This window comes from Macrosteles quadrilineatus, unplaced genomic scaffold (genome assembly GCF_028750875.1).
Source record: "Macrosteles quadrilineatus isolate MER2022 unplaced genomic scaffold, UCM_ALF_1.0 Scaffold_1__1_contigs__length_201487025, whole genome shotgun sequence".
Lineage (NCBI taxonomy): Eukaryota > Metazoa > Arthropoda > Insecta > Hemiptera > Cicadellidae > Macrosteles > Macrosteles quadrilineatus.
Window position 1 is genome coordinate 32,147,349 of NW_026542594.1, and position 18,132 is coordinate 32,165,480.

An 18,132-nucleotide genomic window follows, 5' to 3' on the forward strand; every position below is an offset into this window, starting at 1 on the left:
GGATGTGGACCATGGCTGCCACCTGTCCCAATTCTGTTGGGAACAGTCCCAACTTTAGACACATTTGTCCGTGTTTATTCTGGGGAGAGGGAGGCAGTTTGGATTTTTACTTGACCCTGCTGTACACTGTGTTGCATAGTTTTCCTTAGTGTAATTTTTCTTAGTATCACAACCTGTCCACACGCTCATCTGCGTAAACAATTTTTTAACACAATTCATTCAATTACAACAGTTAGTTTACTTATTGTGTTTTGACAAATGCCCTGTTAGGAACTTAGAATTTCTGTATTTTAATCTTGTTCTCAGTCTAATCAACCCGAACCTAATCAGGGTTGGTTTGGTACTAAATTTGGAAAATAAAATTCCCTGACTTTTCCAAGTTTTCCAGACTGATGATTTATACTTTTTGCAGGTATACCGTAAGTCGATATCAACTAATCAAAAATTTATTTAAAGCGAAATAACTCAATGTCGCACTTTTAAAATCAATAAGAAAAGAATTAAACGTCTGTAAAAGTAAGAGTACCAACTGACCTCACATTCACTCTATTGTGTTCCACTTGGCCTTAACACTGGCAGACGATGCAATGTTTCCGATACTGATAGATATCGATACTTTGCTTACGATATCATTGGTTTATATCGGAAGGAAACATGTGATATCGGAAAAATAACTATCTTGCTTGTACTGGAGACAAAAATTAGTACCAAACTAAACTATTAACTTTTTTAAGTCAAAGGATAAATATTTTTTAAATACTCCTACAAGTGATGTAATAAGATGTTTTTTTTTTATTTATTAAAGAATCAGTATTGGTATAAATTCAATGAGGAATTGTATATTCAGTGTCGTATTGAAATCAAAACGATGAATGTAGGCCTATCCTTCAAAAATTAGTTCGCTTACTAAAATCCAAGCCTAGGTTTTTGCTAGGCAAGTGAATGATCTGACAGATTGCTTTGAACACTGACTTCCTCCACCCACCAGATTGCATACAAATACTGGTGCCGAGTGAACGAGCATCAAATCACTCCCAATTGGATCAGTCGCTGAAGGTCTAAATCCCGGAAGGTCTAATTAGACATTGGGCATACATTTAGCATTTTGTACTTGTTGCTGAGGGTCTAAACGGGCAGTAGGTCTAAATCCTGAACGGTCTAAAAGTATAGTCAATGAAGAAAATTCATACACTAGTAATGTATGTAGTACTGTATGTAGTATGTAGTAGTATGTATGTAGTACTGTGTGTGTAGTACATGACTTTGCGGTATGTAGACCTTGGGCACACGACCTATATTTTGTAAATAAATGTTTATAAAATGAGAGTTGCTGAGGGTCTAGATCCCGGAAGGTCTTATTAGACCTTCGGCATCCAGTTTGCATTTTGAACTAGTAGCGGAAGGTCTAAAATGAAAATTAGACCTTCCGCTACCAGTGCAAAATTCAATCTGTGTGCCGAAGGGCTAAAAATGTGTACATAGCCTGTAAACATTGTACTAGTTGAGAACAAAATTGATTGGCTAATTATAAATGATTATTATAATTATTTTAAATTACCTTATTAACTGTGATCATGATGATGATAGTATTTACTTTGACTGAAAATTAATAAAATCTATTAAAATGCCAACTACATTAGATTAGATTTTTTTAACTGGGAGAAGTGGACAAACTTTGAGAATGTAGTTGATTCTGTAGAATGTGGTTTCTAGTGTGGTTTTATAGGTGTCACACTTATTTACATAACACTAAATAGTTAACAATTAAAATAAAGAGTAATTCAGGTTCATAGTGATAAAATAATGTCAATATAGCAAACTAAATCCAAGTTTTAGTTTATTTATTTAAGACTAGCTGTGTGCCCGTTCTACGCACGGGGATCTTAAAGTAGTCAGTTGAAATCTTCTTATATTAAGAACAGCAGTTGGTTTGCATATTTTTAGATATGCTGGCAAAACTATTATAAACCTTCAAATCTGACAGTTTCAAGCCAAAACACATGCTTCGTAATTAAATGTCACCCGGATCGTGTTAGTCCATATGTTAAATCCAATGATTAAACTAAAAAAGCTTTATAGGCCTAGATCTATGAGGCATAGCCCTAAGGTATAGGCCTATAGTTGAAAGTTACTTCCCACAATGGTTCAAAGTATTTAAAGTACTACCTCAACCTCACCACTTAACACTTTATTCGGGTTGACATTTTAATTATCAAGGTGCTCTTGTCCTTTTTGTGACACTGAGATATAAGGACATAAATGCGTTACCAACAGACATACACACAAAAATACAGAACTTAATTAGGGAATTTGCTACGTTTTAAGCATAACAAAGTACATAAAAAATTATTTGAAATTTGTATTAATGTCATCAAATTTTATCATACCGTACCAATCTATATTTACTTGGACCGAAGATGGCCCGAAATGCTGTCGAAATGGCGTCTTAATATATGAAATGAAGTACTATAGACAATTTAGATTGGTAATTTATAATAAAAATTACCAAAATAGGCCACAAACTATTGATACATAAACAACGTAAATCATAAACAATTCATGATGGTTTGCTAAACAAATGTTTTACTTAAATGAGTTATCATTTTCTTAGCGTAAACTAAAATTTTGAATCCAGACAGAAAAAGCAAAACTTGTACAGTTAAGACATCAATTAAATTGAGTACGGCTATAATACGACTGTATAAATAAGATGAACACCAACGATCCGATAACTAATTTGTAAATTACAGTGATGTGTTGGTACGTAAAAATGATTCTTGCTAGTAGTGGCGAACCCAGAAAGAGTCCTCACTTTAGGCACGTTTTCCCCATAAGAATAACATGGTGGGCGTTTTTTGGCCACCAATCCTAAAAATCCTGCCCACGGCCTATACTCCTATATTAATGTTCAATACCATTGTACAACTTCATTACTATTTCAAATCCACATCCATTCACAAGTATATTCTCAAAATCATCAACTTGACAGTGCGAGGTTTGTACGCGAACTCGGGCGCGCTCCCGGCTCACGGTGTGGGCATGCTGCTGGCCTTGAGTGCGACCGGTCTTTTCACTATCAACAGCAACACTAACGACAACACATCAAGGCTACTTCGGGTACCTCCGCCAAGGTTCTCGTCTCCCACACGAGCAAGCGACGAAGCGTCCACACCACTGCAATTAATTATGCAGACAGACCAGTCTCAGGTGTTCTATTCAATGTCGAGAGGGGGGGTATTGAAAGAGAGAGAGAGAACGCGGCGCAAGAGAGAGTGGCGACACATGTCTAGACAGGTCCCTGGCACCAGACACATTGACCTGATTGATGTGATGACAGGTGACAGGTGTCAAATTAAATTTGTACTTTCATATTTTAATTTTCTCCAGAAATTGTTAAAATAAATTTTACAAATACACTGCAATTGTTAAAAATTATTTTATGAATTATAGAGAATTCACTCACTGGGAATTATATAAATACCCCCGCCGCAGCAAACCTGCCGACTAAGCGAATTTCCATTTGTCTGAATTGATTTTCAGTTAAATATATTTTAATAACATTAGGTTTAACGAGTACCTAGGTTTGCTGCTACAAGGAAACTAGTAAAGTGTGTTTTTGAGTAAAATATTGATAGCTTAGTACAAAATAAATAAATTTGCCAAGTTTGATCAAAATATATCCATAAACAAGCAAACTACAACATTTGACAATATTCTCCATAAGAATAACATGGGAATTTTAAATTTAAAATTTTTTTAATTTTCTCCGTTACTAATAATCGAATAAAAATACTTTTATATACTAAATTATTTGTTTTTGTAAGCTCTTTAAAAAGGTCTAAAGAGAAATCGGGAAATTTTGTGTTTTGAGGGTCAAAAGTGAGAAAAACCAATTTTTACCCCATAAAACCCCCCGTAAAGCCCCGTTCCCATGGTCCGATCGTGCTGGTTTGCAAACTCATTCAAGTTTATCCCGCTTTACACCTTTAAACCAAATTTCATCAAAATCGGACAAAAATTACTCAAGTTATCGCGTTCACGGACGTATATATATATATATATATATATATAAGTCTATATATATATATATATATACATATATAAAAATTTGAACGAATGGTGTTTTTGGCCTCTGGGGACATCAAAATGAAAAAGTAAATCGGTCCCGGGTCTAGGTCTTACCGTGCCACCTACGGTAATAGCTACTTCCCTATAGGGAAATTCGCTAAAAGGCGGGGGAAACCGGTTCCTTTATTCAGTCTCCTTCCGTCGCAGCCAGCGCAGCCATCTTGATCTCTAGCTCCTCCTCCTCTGGTAAGTTTTTTTTTGCACATGCGGGGCTGGGCTAGTGGAAGGCGTCGGCACTGTGGACCTGTCTAGACATCTGGCGCCACGCCCCTGTCTCGGTAGCGAATAGAATGTCTGGGAGTGAGCTGTCTGCATAATTAATTGCAGTGGTATGGACGCTTCTTCGCTTGCTCGTGTGGAAATGACACTTAGTTAAGTGACTGCCTGTTTGTGTATTTATTATTTGAAACTTAGAGTATTTCTCAAAAGACTTGTGACATTGAAACTTAAACATTAAAGTCCTAATTTTTGAACTTAGAACAATTTTACAGGATTTTTCTTTAAAACTTACATTTATTTTTCTCTAATGACACTTGGTCATTTTTGTATAACTTCCACTATGTTAAAATTTAACAAGTCCTGATTTTTTATACACTTAGATGAATTTCACTCACTGAGGTAACATAGGTAGTTTTCTCTATAACACACACTGTATAAATGTAGACTCAACATTCTGAATTGCTAAAAAGTATTTTTTTATTTAACAAATTTAATTTTTGATTTAGTTTTGATTTTTAAAATTGCAATTATAAAATCTCATTGTATAAAATTGTTTTGAATTTTAACATTTAAAATTCTGATTTAAATTATTATTTCTCACTAATTGAAATTGTCAAAATGTAATTTCAACTATATAGAAGATGCCAACCTAGTTTTTAGTTACATTTTATATAAAATGAAGACTACATGAACACTGCTCCGTGTCGCTCCACTCAGCATTCTGAATTGCTAAAAAGTATTCTTTTATTTAACAAATTTAACTTTTAAAATTTAGTTTTGATTTTGAAAATTGCAATTGTCAAATGTTATTGTATAAAATTGTTTTGAATATTTAAATTTAGAATTCTGATTTAAACTATTATTTCTCATTAATTGAAATTGTCAAAATGTAATTTATAGGCCTACTAAAGAGTATTTCTCAACAGTTACTATGGTAGTGAAACTTAAACATTAAAGTCCTTATTTTTGAACTTAGAAAACATTTTACAGGATTTTTCTTTAAAACTTACATTATTTTTCTCTAATGACACTTTGTCATTTTTGTATAACTTTCACTATGTTAAAATATAACAAGTCCTGATTTTTATATACTTATCTGAATTTCACTCACTGAGGTAACATAGGTAGTTTTCTCTATAGCACACACTGTATAAATGTAGACTCAGCATTCTGAATTGCTAATAAGTATTTTTTATTTACAAATTTAACTTTTAAGATTAAGTTTTGATTTTGAAAATTGCAATTGTCAAATCTTATTGTATAAAATTGTTTTGAATATTAACATTTAAAATTCTGATTTAAATTATTATTTCTCACTAATTGAAATTGTCAAAATGTAATTTCAACTATATAGAAGATGCCAACCTAGGTTTTTAGTTACATATATAACAATGAAGACTACATGTCAACATTGCTCTGCGTCGCTCTCCAAGAGGAGCCACTTGATTCGTCACTACAAGTTAAAACATCAAATGAAGGTAAAACTGTGCAAAGTTTGTAATTTAATCTGTGATAGTAACATAGCTCTAAAATCTCATATATTACAAACTCACAAGACTTGTAGTTTCTGTAAAAGAAATGTTGTTGGTCATTTTAAAAGACATGTAAATTCTTGCAACAAATGTCCATATACAATGATTAAATTTGTTGGTGAATCGATTAAAACTAAACTTAAAAATACTCTTCAGTCTTGTCCTCTGCCAATAAAATGGACTTTAATAAGGAGAATCAAATTTATTAAATATACAATAGATCAAAATGGAAAATTAGTTAATGAAAAAGAATGTATTGCAGATTTTAGAAGTCTTACTACCTTAACTATTGAGAAAAGAGATTTAAAGTCTCAAATTGACAATGCTCTTTTAAAGATCGATGCATCTATACACAAATATCAAGCCAAAGGCAGTGGATGGATTTATGACCACACTAAATATTGGCAGTTGCATATTTACAAGTATAAGCCCCTAACTCCAAAGTCATATATCCCTACACCAAAAAGTATTCAATCAAAACATGCAGTTTTAAATATTAAAAATGCTGACAATAAATGTTTTCTTTGGTCAATTTTAGCAGCTTTACATCCAAGGAATGCTAAAAATGCTGAAAGGGTCTCTAGCTATGCACCCTACATAGGGCAGTTAAATATGACAAATATAAAATATCTGATATAGAAAAATTTGAAACACAGAATAATATAAGTGTTAATGTATTTGGACTTGAAGACCAGAAATGTATATATCCATTAAGAATGACCAAACTAAACAGTAATACTCATATAGATCTATTATTATTACAAGAAGGTCGTAAATCACATTACTGTTTAATTCGTGATTTTAATAGGTTAATGCTGCGGTCTACAAAAGATAACAATAAGAAACATTTTTGCAAGTTGTGTTTACAACATTTTTACACTTATGATAAATTGGAGCGTCATGTAACATATTGTAAAAACTTTGACGCCCAACGAGTGGAAATGTCTAAACAAGATACATTACAATTTAAAAATTATAAATATCAACTTAAAGCCCCATTTGTAATTTATGCTGATTTTGAGTGCTTTATAAACTCTAATATACATACTCCATCTGGATTTGCATTTGTTGTAGTGAAAGAGTCTAAGATTATTTCTGAAGAGTTGTACAGTGGTGAAAATGTTATGGATGTGTTTTTCAAAAGATTATTTGAGACTTATGATTATATTAAAAGTCAAATGGCGATATATATTCCCCTGGTAATGACTCCAGAGCAAGAGGCGTCTTTCCAAAACTCAACGCATTGTCACATTTGTGAAAAGCCCCTATATTTTGATAGGGTGAGAGATCATTGTCATTCATCTGGCCAATACCGTGGAGCTACCCATAATGATTGTAATTTAAACTATAAAGTAACAAAGAAAATACCAATATTCTTCCATAACTTGAAAAATTATGATGGACATTTAATAATGCAACACTTGGGAAAATATGCAAAGTTAGATCGTAAATTAAATTGCATAGCCAAGGATATGGAAAAGTACATTTCATTCTCTATTGATGATTTAGTATTTTTAGATTCCTATAACTTTTTGTCCCTTCCATTATACAAATTAGCTTCCAATTTAAATACATTTAGATTCATAGACAATCCACTACTACAACGTAAAGGCGTATTTCCATATGAATATATGACGGGACCAGATAAGTTCGCAGAGTCTCTACCTCCAATTGAAAAATTTTATAGTACTTTAACTAAAGAACATATCTCTCCCGTTGAATATGAACATGCTAAAAATGTCTGGACCCATTTTAATATAAACAATTTACAAGAATATCATGATTTATATCTTAAAACAGATGTATTGCTACTGGCTGATGTCTTTGAGACATTTAGAGACCTGTGTTTAAAAGATTACAAACTTGACCCCGTACATATGTATTCACTTCCAGGACTAACATGGGAAGCCTGTCTTAGAATGACTGGTATAAAATTACAATTATTTCAAGATATTGACATGCATTTGTTCATAGAAAGTGCAATCAGAGGAGGAGTCAGTATGATTTCCACACGTTACGCTAAAGCCAATAATAGATATATGGGCAAACATTATATGATCCCAATCAAGAAAGTGTATATTTAATATATTTAGATTGTAACTCGCTATACTCCACAGCTATGTGTGAGACACTACCCGTGGATGGATTTCGTTGGACAAATGAGATAGACTACAAATACAATCAAAATGATGAGTTTGGATATATTTTAGAAGTTGATTTAAAATATGATAAAAGCTTACATGATTTACATAATGACTATCCATTAGCACCTGAGAAAATGAATGGCAAATTAATACCTAATTTAAATGACAAAACTAAATATATTTTACATTATAAAGCATTACAAAAATATGAGGAATTGGGTTTGGTTGCTACAAAATACCATAGAATTTTAAAATTTAGACAATCAAAATGGCTTGCACCCTATATTAATTTTAATATTGAAAAACGCAAATGTGCTAAAACTGATTTCGAAAAAGACTTTTACAAATTGTTAAATAATAGTCTCTTTGGTCGAACAATTATCTCAGGTGACATATATCTCAAGGATGAGTCACTATTAACATAATATGTCACTAATCCAAGGTTTGACTGTAGCAAAAAGTTCGATAACAATTTACATGCTATACATTTAAATAAATTAGTTGTAAAGTTTAATAAACCAATATATTTGGGAATGACCATTTTAGATATTAGTAAAGTAATAATGTATGATTTCCACTATAATTATATGTCAAAATTTAAGAATAAAAGATTTCTAATGACTGATACAGATTCTTTAATGTATTCTATAGTTACAGAGGACTTTTACAAGGAAATAGAATGTGACTTGCACTATTTTGATACCTCTGGATATAGTAAAGACCATTTCTTATACTCTGATAAAAATAAAAAAGTCACTGGCAAGTTTAAAGATGAATTAGATGGTCATATTATGTATGAATATTGTGGTTTAAGACCAAAGTTATATTCTTATATTCCTCTAAAATGGTTATATGAAGAAGACAAGCAAGCTTTAGAGGTCAATAAAGCTAAAGGAGCTGATGGTGCCACAGTTAAACATCTCCTTAGACATCAACATTATTTAAACTGTCTTGCAACTGGTCAAGACTACTATGAGAATGTGACAAGAATTAAATCTACAAATCATCACCTTCAAACCCTGACCATGAATAAGAAAGTACTATCCTTTGACGATGACAAGAGGTTTATTCTAGAAGATGGCATCAACACCCTTGCTCTTGGTCATTATAAAATTGATCAAACATAAATCTATATTTGCCATTATTCTTCGACCTTTCTTTGTCTATTACGAAAAAGCCATATTTAGTTTTATCCCAACATTGGTGGCAGAGATTTCTAAATTGGTTAAATGAAAAATCATTACCAACATGATTGTTATATACATGTTTTAAATTTAAATCATCTTGTTTGAATAATATTATGAAATTTACATTATCACGTAAATGTTTATGTACTTTGCTGTAAGATTGACACAAGTAAAAACAGTTAATATTTTTATGTCGACCCATTGAGAAAAATTGTGTAATATTTGGACTATTTATGTCATCAAATACAACAACTGACTGTGATTTTACGTCATTTGGTGTGATTTCACAGTCAGTAAACGTGTGTAATTTCACTTCGTCACACAAATTAAATATTTCAATTATTTTTTTATATTTTTCTTGTTCTAACGATTTAGATATTAAATATAAGTTTGTAAATTTTAATCCTTCCTTTCTTACAATTAAATTGTAAATTACAACCGTCTTTCCACTTCCACTTGGACCACAAATAACACATCGAATATTGGTAGGAAATAGACCCAACTTCTTTGGTATATTTTCCTTAGTATGTACTATTTTAAATTTATGTTTTTGTTGAATAAAAGACATTTTTTATATAATAAAAATGGTAAGAAATGATAATAAGAAAACATGTAAAAAGGGCAAAGGTTTATTCCTAAAGCCTTACAGGGGTCGAGGGTTATTGAATACTCTTATAAATAACCTTCCATTCCCACTTCACATACCATCATATCGGTACTGTGGACCTGGAACGAATGTACGTGAGAATTTAGCTAAAAATGTACCTCCAAAAAATAAACTAGACTCTTATTGTAAAGAGCATGACATATTCTACATGAATAATCCCGATACCGCTGCTCGGAACAAAGCAGACATGAGATTAGCAGACTTAGCTTGGACTAGAGTAACGGCGAATGACGCAAATCTTGCTGAAAGAGCAGCTGCTTACGCCGTGACAAATTTGATGAAGGCAAAAGCAAAAATGGGAATGGGATTAAAATTTAATAAAAAAGATGGACAACTATCAGCTGTTAGAGGCCGCAAAAGACGTGCCTCACTTCAGGGGAGTGTACCTAAAAAGCGAGCTAAAAAATCTAACACCAAGAGTAAAAGAGTGCGGAATAGTTAATTTAGACAGTTCATCTGGCACACATTGGACAGCATATCGTAAAAATAAAGATATTGTAATTTATTTTGACCCATTTGGAATCCAACCTCCAAAAGAAGTAATTAAATATTTTGAGGGATATAAAATATTCTATACAACTGATCAAATACAAGATTTAAATAGTTCTATTTGTGGAATTTTATGTTTATCATTCATAAAAAATTTTTGTTTATAAAAATGGATTCATTTACTATAACATTTTCGGGTACAGAGCCAGAGCTAAAGTCAGTGTTCTTTCCTCCCATATAATTAAATGATGATTATGTAATTGGATTAGTAGATTTTCAAAGTTATAATTCTATATTTAATGTTAAAAAACCACTAAATACTTTAACATATTACAAAGTAGAGAAAAAAAACATTACCAAAGGGAGATATCTTAGTTGATGATTTAAACCAGTTATTAGATGGTAAACTTAAAGTTATAATAGATAAAAATGGAGAAGCATTAATTAATACTAAAGTTAAACTTTTATTCAAAGGGCTTATTCCAAAATTAAATCAACTTAAAGGCAACAAATTAACCATTGGAGAAGGTGATGATGTTTTCTATTATGACCACAAAGCTCCAGTTACAATAGAAATTTCTGAAGGAACATATGAGGTGGTTGAGCTTGCAAAGGAAATTCAAAAACAAATCCCAGACTTTTTCCTTACAGCTAATAATAAAACTATGAAAGCAACATTACTTTCTAGCCATGTATTTGATTTTACAAAACCATGTTTAGGATCTGTTTTATTGGGATTTAAAGGTGTTTCTACTCCTGGTGTTCAGTTTGAATCCACAAATAAAATAAACATTAATAATGTAAATGTGATTAGAGTAAAATGTAATATTGCAAACGGGTCCTATTTAAACGGAAACAAATCACACACCATACATAGCTTTTATCCAGAAGCTCCTCCTGGCTACAAAATTATTGAAGTTCCAAGAAATATTATATATTTTCCTGTAAATAAGAGAAGTTTAGATGTTGTCAGTATTACATTTGCCGATCAGCACGACAAGGCAATTGACTTTAACGGAGAAGAAACTACAATTACTTGTCATATAAAAAAGATATGAGAATTTATAAGAATTTATCTATAAGTGTGCAAAATGCTAGGTTCCTAAAGTCAATAGGACTAAAGTTAAAATTTTCTATTAATAAAAATGGAAGATTTTCTAGACGTTACAGGGAAATCCCAATTCGACGATAGTGTGGTTAAAATTACAAATCACTCCTATGTTCCCCACAATACTTTGGCAATAAATAATTCTGATGAAATTCGAATATGTATTAATAATCAAGATTTGCTAACTCTGCCATGTAGGAGTTATCTGTATATTAAGGGAGAAATTGAAAATCATGATAAAGGTCATTTTATAAATAATGCATTTGCGTTCTTATTTGATGAAATTAGATATGAAGTTGCAGGTAAAGAAATAGACATTGTAAGAAACCCAGGAATTTCTAGTCTTATGAAAATATTGAGCTCTTACAATAAAACTACTAAATTGTCAAATGTAGCATTTGATTCTGACATGAATTTAAAAGAGTTCCATAAAGGTGGAAAGTTTAGTACATGTTTGCCATTAGAGCTGTTAATGGGTGTATTCGAGGATTTTAATAAGGTATAGTAAATGTCAAACAAGAATTGGTGTTGAAAAGATCGAAAAATGATTTGAATTGTATATTAACAACCGCTAGTGCTCCAGCCAGTGGCACTGCTGATACGATTCCTAAAATTACACTTAACTCAATTCAATGGGTGATGCCACACGTGATACCATCAGATGGGGAGAAGTTACAATTACAAAAGATGTTATTGCAAAATAAAAATTTGCAAATTGCATTTAGAAGTTTAGAGCTGCATGAACTTCCATCATATCCCAATACTACAAGACATACATGGTCAGTAAAGACGTCTTCAAGTTTGGAGAAGCCTAGGTATATTATATTTGGTTTCCAAACAGAAACAGCTAGGGATAATAGTGCACGAAAAAGAACTGATGAATTTGATCACTGTAAATTAAAAAATCTCAAAGTATTTCTAAACTCTGAATATTATCCTTATAGTGATTTAAATCTCGACTTTGAAAATGGAGATGTCTCTAAAGCTTATGAGATGTTTATGAGGTTTAGAGAGACTTACTATAATACTATCCCAGATCCTATGATTAGTAGGGCTGAGTTTATGAAGAAATATCCACTAATTGTAATAGACTGTTCTAGACAGAACGAAACAGTGAAGGAGGGAATTGTTGATATTAAATTAGAGATTGAAACTGCAGAAAATGTGCCAGCAAATACATCTGCATATTGTTTGATAATACATGATAAAGTGTTTGAGTACAATCCTTTATGAGATAAATAAAATGTAAATAAAAGATGAAAAATATTCAACAAGAATTGGTTGACTCTGCAAATCAAATACGAGAAAAATATAGAGCTTTAAAACGTGGCAAGTTTCTAGAGGCTGAAGAGAGGTTCCAAACATTCCAACCTTTAATAGAGCCATTACAAGAATTAAAAAAAATCGCATCTAATGGTAAAACAGAGAGGCCTCGACTGGAGATTCTCCCAAAGACTCCATCTAGAATACCAGTGATACCAAGATTACAACCATTACAACCACACACTCCACAGAAATTAGATTTCGGTCTTTTAGCATCAGACTATTTAGGAAATTACCTCAGTAAAAGTAGTATGACAGACACTACATATGGTATTAGACGAGAAGCAAATAAATTTTTTATTGGAAATAAAGAAGTTGATATTGCCAATGATGATGTTACAGTTGCAAATAAAACCTACAAGGGAACAAAGGGTTTGTGGGAATTATTAACTTTAAAAGAACCTGAGGATTATACTCAGGTTGATTTGCAAAATTATAAAGAGATTTTGGAAGCTACAAACGGACATTTAAAGAGTTACAAAGATGGTGCACCAATTTCAAGTAATAGACATACTAAATATCTTAATATAATTAAACCTCTATTTAGATCTGTTGGTGAAGGTTTGAGGCAAGTGACTGGTAATAAAATAGACTATATTTATTGGGATGATCCTAATGAGCTTGTAGATAGGTTAAGACTTCTTTGGCTAAGTCGCCAAGCCGGTAACTCAGGAGTGGATAATGAAATAGATTCCATTATTGAGGAATTGAGAGAAAGTGGAATTATTTATTAAATAAAAATATGTTTATAGATAAATTTTATCATTTATATAATCCATATAATAAGCCTGCAGAACCCAGGGCTAGTAGTGAACCTACTTTAAATTTACAAGACGATAGTTGGAATGGTTTAAACCGTAAAATTGGTAATGTTAAAGATGGGGAGTTTGTAGATGATGTATCAACTTTGGGACAGACATTAACTAGAAAAGGTGGTGTCTTTTTACAAGGTAAAACTAAATATGAGTTTTTAGAATCTAAGAATAAAAATTGGAATGCTAAAAAACAGAAAATTACTAATGTGGAAAAGGGTGAAAGTTTAGATGATGTGCCCACTTTACAACAGACTTTAATACGTAAAGACGGTGGTACATTTGTACAAGACAATAATAATTATGAATTTTTAGAATCAGAGAATGGTGTTTGGAATGCTAAGAAACGGAAAATTACTAATGTAGAAAAGGGTGAAAGTTTAAATGATGTGCCCACTTTACAACAGACTTTAATACGAAAAGAAGATGGTAAATTTGTACAAGACGATAATAATTATGAATTTTTAGAATCAGAGAATGGTGTTTGGAATGCTAAGAAACAGAAAATTAGTGATTTGATGGAAGGTACAGATAGTAAAGATGCTGTGAATGTTTCACAAGTTCCAAAAATGGAAGCAGGCTATTGGAGTTTTTATAATAAAAGGTTAGTACGTGTTAAACCTGCCATTGATGAAACTGACTGTGTTATAAAAGAACAGACTATAACTGTTGATAAAAAAGAAAAATGTTGGGATGCCAAAAAACAATTTATAAGGAATCTACCAGAGGGGGAACGTTTGGATGATATTTGTCTAATGTCACAAGCTATGCATTACGATGGATCAAAATTTGTATATGGAAAAAAAATTTAATTTGATGGAATATAATCCTGATTTATTAGTTGCTGACCCCACATCTTGTGGATTTAAGTATATAGATAATAGACCATATATACCAGAAAACTATGTATTTAAAAGAATGGAAGATAATCTATTGATTGGGGCTAATGGTGATGTATTTAGAGTTACAGGAAAGGATGATGTTATAAAAAATGAATGAAATTGCATACGAACTTCATAAGCCTGCAAGAAAGAATTTCATTAGAAGGTCTTTTAAAGTATTGGGTATAAACGAAACCATACAAATAGATTTAATTGATATGCAAAACTATGCTAGAGAAAATTCTGGCAATAAATATATTTTAACTTTAATAGATACATTTTCTAAAAAAGCTTATGCTGCTCCACTAAAGAATAAGACAGGGTTAGTGGTTACAGAAGCCATTAAAACCATTCTACCAAAGGGGGTTAAAAAAATTCAATCTGACAATGGAAAAGAATTTTTTAATCAATATTTTAGCAAACTAATGAAAAACTTAAATATTAATCACTATCACACTTTTTCTACAACTAAGGCTGCAATTGTGGAGAGGTTTCAGAGAACTTTAAAGAATTGGTTATATAGGGAATTTAGTGCTCAGGGAAATTATAAATGGTTGGATTTACTTCCAAAGTTAATTCGAAAATATAATAATAAGATGCATAGATCTATAGGAATGAAGCCTAACCAAGTGAATATTAAGAATAGTAAATATGTGCATGAGAGGTTGACTTCTAAAGTAGTGCAAGTTAAGAAACCAAGATATAAGGTAGGTGATAGCGTAAGGATTTCCAAGTATAAACATGTGTTTAGTAAAGGTTATACTCCGAATTGGACAGGGGAACTATTTACAATAGCAGAAGTAAAGAATACAAAGCCTGTGACTTATATCTTGAAAGATGAAAATGGCAATATAATCAGGGGAGGCTTCTATACAGAGGAGTTGTTAAAGACCAAGTATAAAGACATGCATTTAGTAGAAAAGGTAATTAGGAGAAAGGGTGATTTATTGTATGTCAAATGGCTTGGGTTCCCAAGTAGCCAGAACTCATGGATTTCCACAAAGGATGTCCAAGGGAGCACGCCGTGAGCCAGGAGCGCGCCCGAGTTCGCGCACAAACCTCGCACTGTCAAGTTGATGATTTTGAGAATATACTTGTGAATGGATGTGGATTTGAAATAGTAATGAAGTTGTACAATGGTATTGAACATTAATATAGGAGTATAGGCCGTGGGCAGGATTTTTAGGATTGGTGGCCAAAAAACGCCCACCATGTTATTCTTATGGGAAAAACGTGCCTAAAGTGAGGACTCTTTCTGGGTTCGCCACTACTCTTGCTGCTACCAACGGTTCTAAGGAAAAGAACCAGTACCAAAAACCAACGTTTACAGTTAAGAATTACGTCCGACAAATTAAATGCGTTAATCAAGTCCCAAAGTTATTGATTTCTTGGTTTTGGATTTTCTCGTAAAAGGTTATTGGCAATCAAAGTTATTTCCCATTAATTGCTTTATTCGTAAACAACTTTTAATGTAAAATTATTGATGTCAGTTTGAAAAAAAAAAAAAAAACAACCTCATACAAACAACTGTTTGTTATTTAATAGATACATAGGCCTATTCTCTAAACAATGATTCGTATATCTTTTAACATTAGAATGAAATGTGACAAAAATGACACAACACTGGGTTTTTGGACGTTTGTAATGTTATTTCTTAAGTAGGGAGGCCGTGTATTCTATAGAAAATTACCGGTATCAAGGATCATCGTCAAAAAGGTTGAAATGAATAATTGGGTAGGCGTAAGTACCCAAGAGATGGACTATGGGCCTATTGGCTGTATGGTCCGGCGATTGCATCATACGGTGAGTAGGAACAGAAAGTGACACATCGGAAAAGCAAGTTTAGCATAATCCATAAACCGTAAACCTCTGTTACAATCAGTGGTGGTTCTAGGACCTTTGTCAAGGGGGGGGGGGGGGGTTACCGGGGGGCTTCGGGGGTGTGGAGCACCCCCCAATAAAGCAGGGGGGTCCGGGGTCCCCCCCCAAAGCCGTTTGGTGATTTTCTAAAGCCATTTTTAACACCTAAAACCTTGCCTAATTGTTCATAAACTCCGCATTTCACCTGTTGAGCAAATAGACATTTTAAAAATTAAACTATGGCGATGGCATTCATGAATTTCAAACACTGTAGACTACGGCCATATCCTCCTAAAAAAAGCCGTTGGGTGACTTTCTACAGCCAGTTTTAACGTCTAGAACTGTGTGCAAAACCTCCCATTTCCCCATTTTTATTTGTCATGAATAAGTAGACATTTTTAAAACTAACTATGACGATTGCATTCATAAATCTCAAAACATATTGTAGGCTACGGCAATATCCGTCCTAAAGACTGTTTACTGACTTTCTAAAGCCATTATTAATGTCTATTTGTGTCCATCTGTCCAAAAACCTGTTATTTGTCTTTGTCATGAGCAAGCAAGTAGACATTTTAAAAATCAAACTATGACGAACTTGCATTCATGAATTTCAAAACATAGGCCTACTGTACTGTAGACTACGAAGCCATATCTCCTAAAAATAAGCCGTTTGGTCACTTTTATATGGCCATTTCTAACGGCTAGAACTGTGCTCAATAATTATCCTAAAACCTCCCATTTCACCTATTATATGCTGTTTATATGTCATGCAAGCAAGTAGATACGTTTTTTAAACTTATGTTTTTCTACAGTCCATTTCATAGATCTGTCACAATAAGTACAGTATTGAATTCAGTACCGGTAATAGCATTGACTATACAAAACTTTAACATTAGTGTTTATATAGTAAATGGTGAAAGGCTACTGGTTCTACCGCTGTTTGCTGATTGATGCCTGTGGCCTGTGTAAAGTTAGTGGCTAGCAGACAATTTGACAACTATGGAACATCAGGAAATCAGCTGTTTTCCCGTCCTTGTATAGTCCTTGCTCGCGCGCTCGTTCAGTTTATAAAATGAAACGTGTGCACTCAAGTGGCGCAAGTAAAATAAAAATGCATAGGAAATATTTCAAAATAAAAACAAATTAAATTCAAACTGTTTGAACTTATGGTTAGCAGGTTAGCTGGTTTCAGTTCCGATTCTGCTAACAATGAGAAGTCGCAAACAGGCAGGCGGAAATCATCATAAGTTTTTTGTATGCCTTACAACGTTTAAATTAAAATACTTTTGATTATTTCTGTTTGTCTTTGTTGCTGAAGTACAACTATGGAGTAAAGTGTTTGATAAACAGTAAATGTGGTCCATTCATAGATGTATTCAAAATTCAAAAGTGGTACATGTGATATGCTTTTTTACCGTGTATTGAAAAAACTCCAAGAACTAGGTTTTGGTCTTATTTTTAAATTGGAGACTTAAAACAATTTTAAGAATAGGCCTTTAAATTTTATGGCAGCTGTAGAGGTGAATAGAAATACGAGCAAATTTTATATCAAATTTAAATTGATTGATACCTTGGAATTAAATTTATAAATACAATGATTTTAATTTATGGAAATTTAGCAATTATTAACTCAATCAAAATTATCAAACACTTTTAATCATTTAAAACCACATTAGGCCCCTTTTATGAACCTGCGGCATGCAGCAAACATATATGCTAACTAATTGTTGCCGTGAGAGCACCCCATGGTCCTTGTTTTATTTCTGGCTGGGGGCCTCAAAT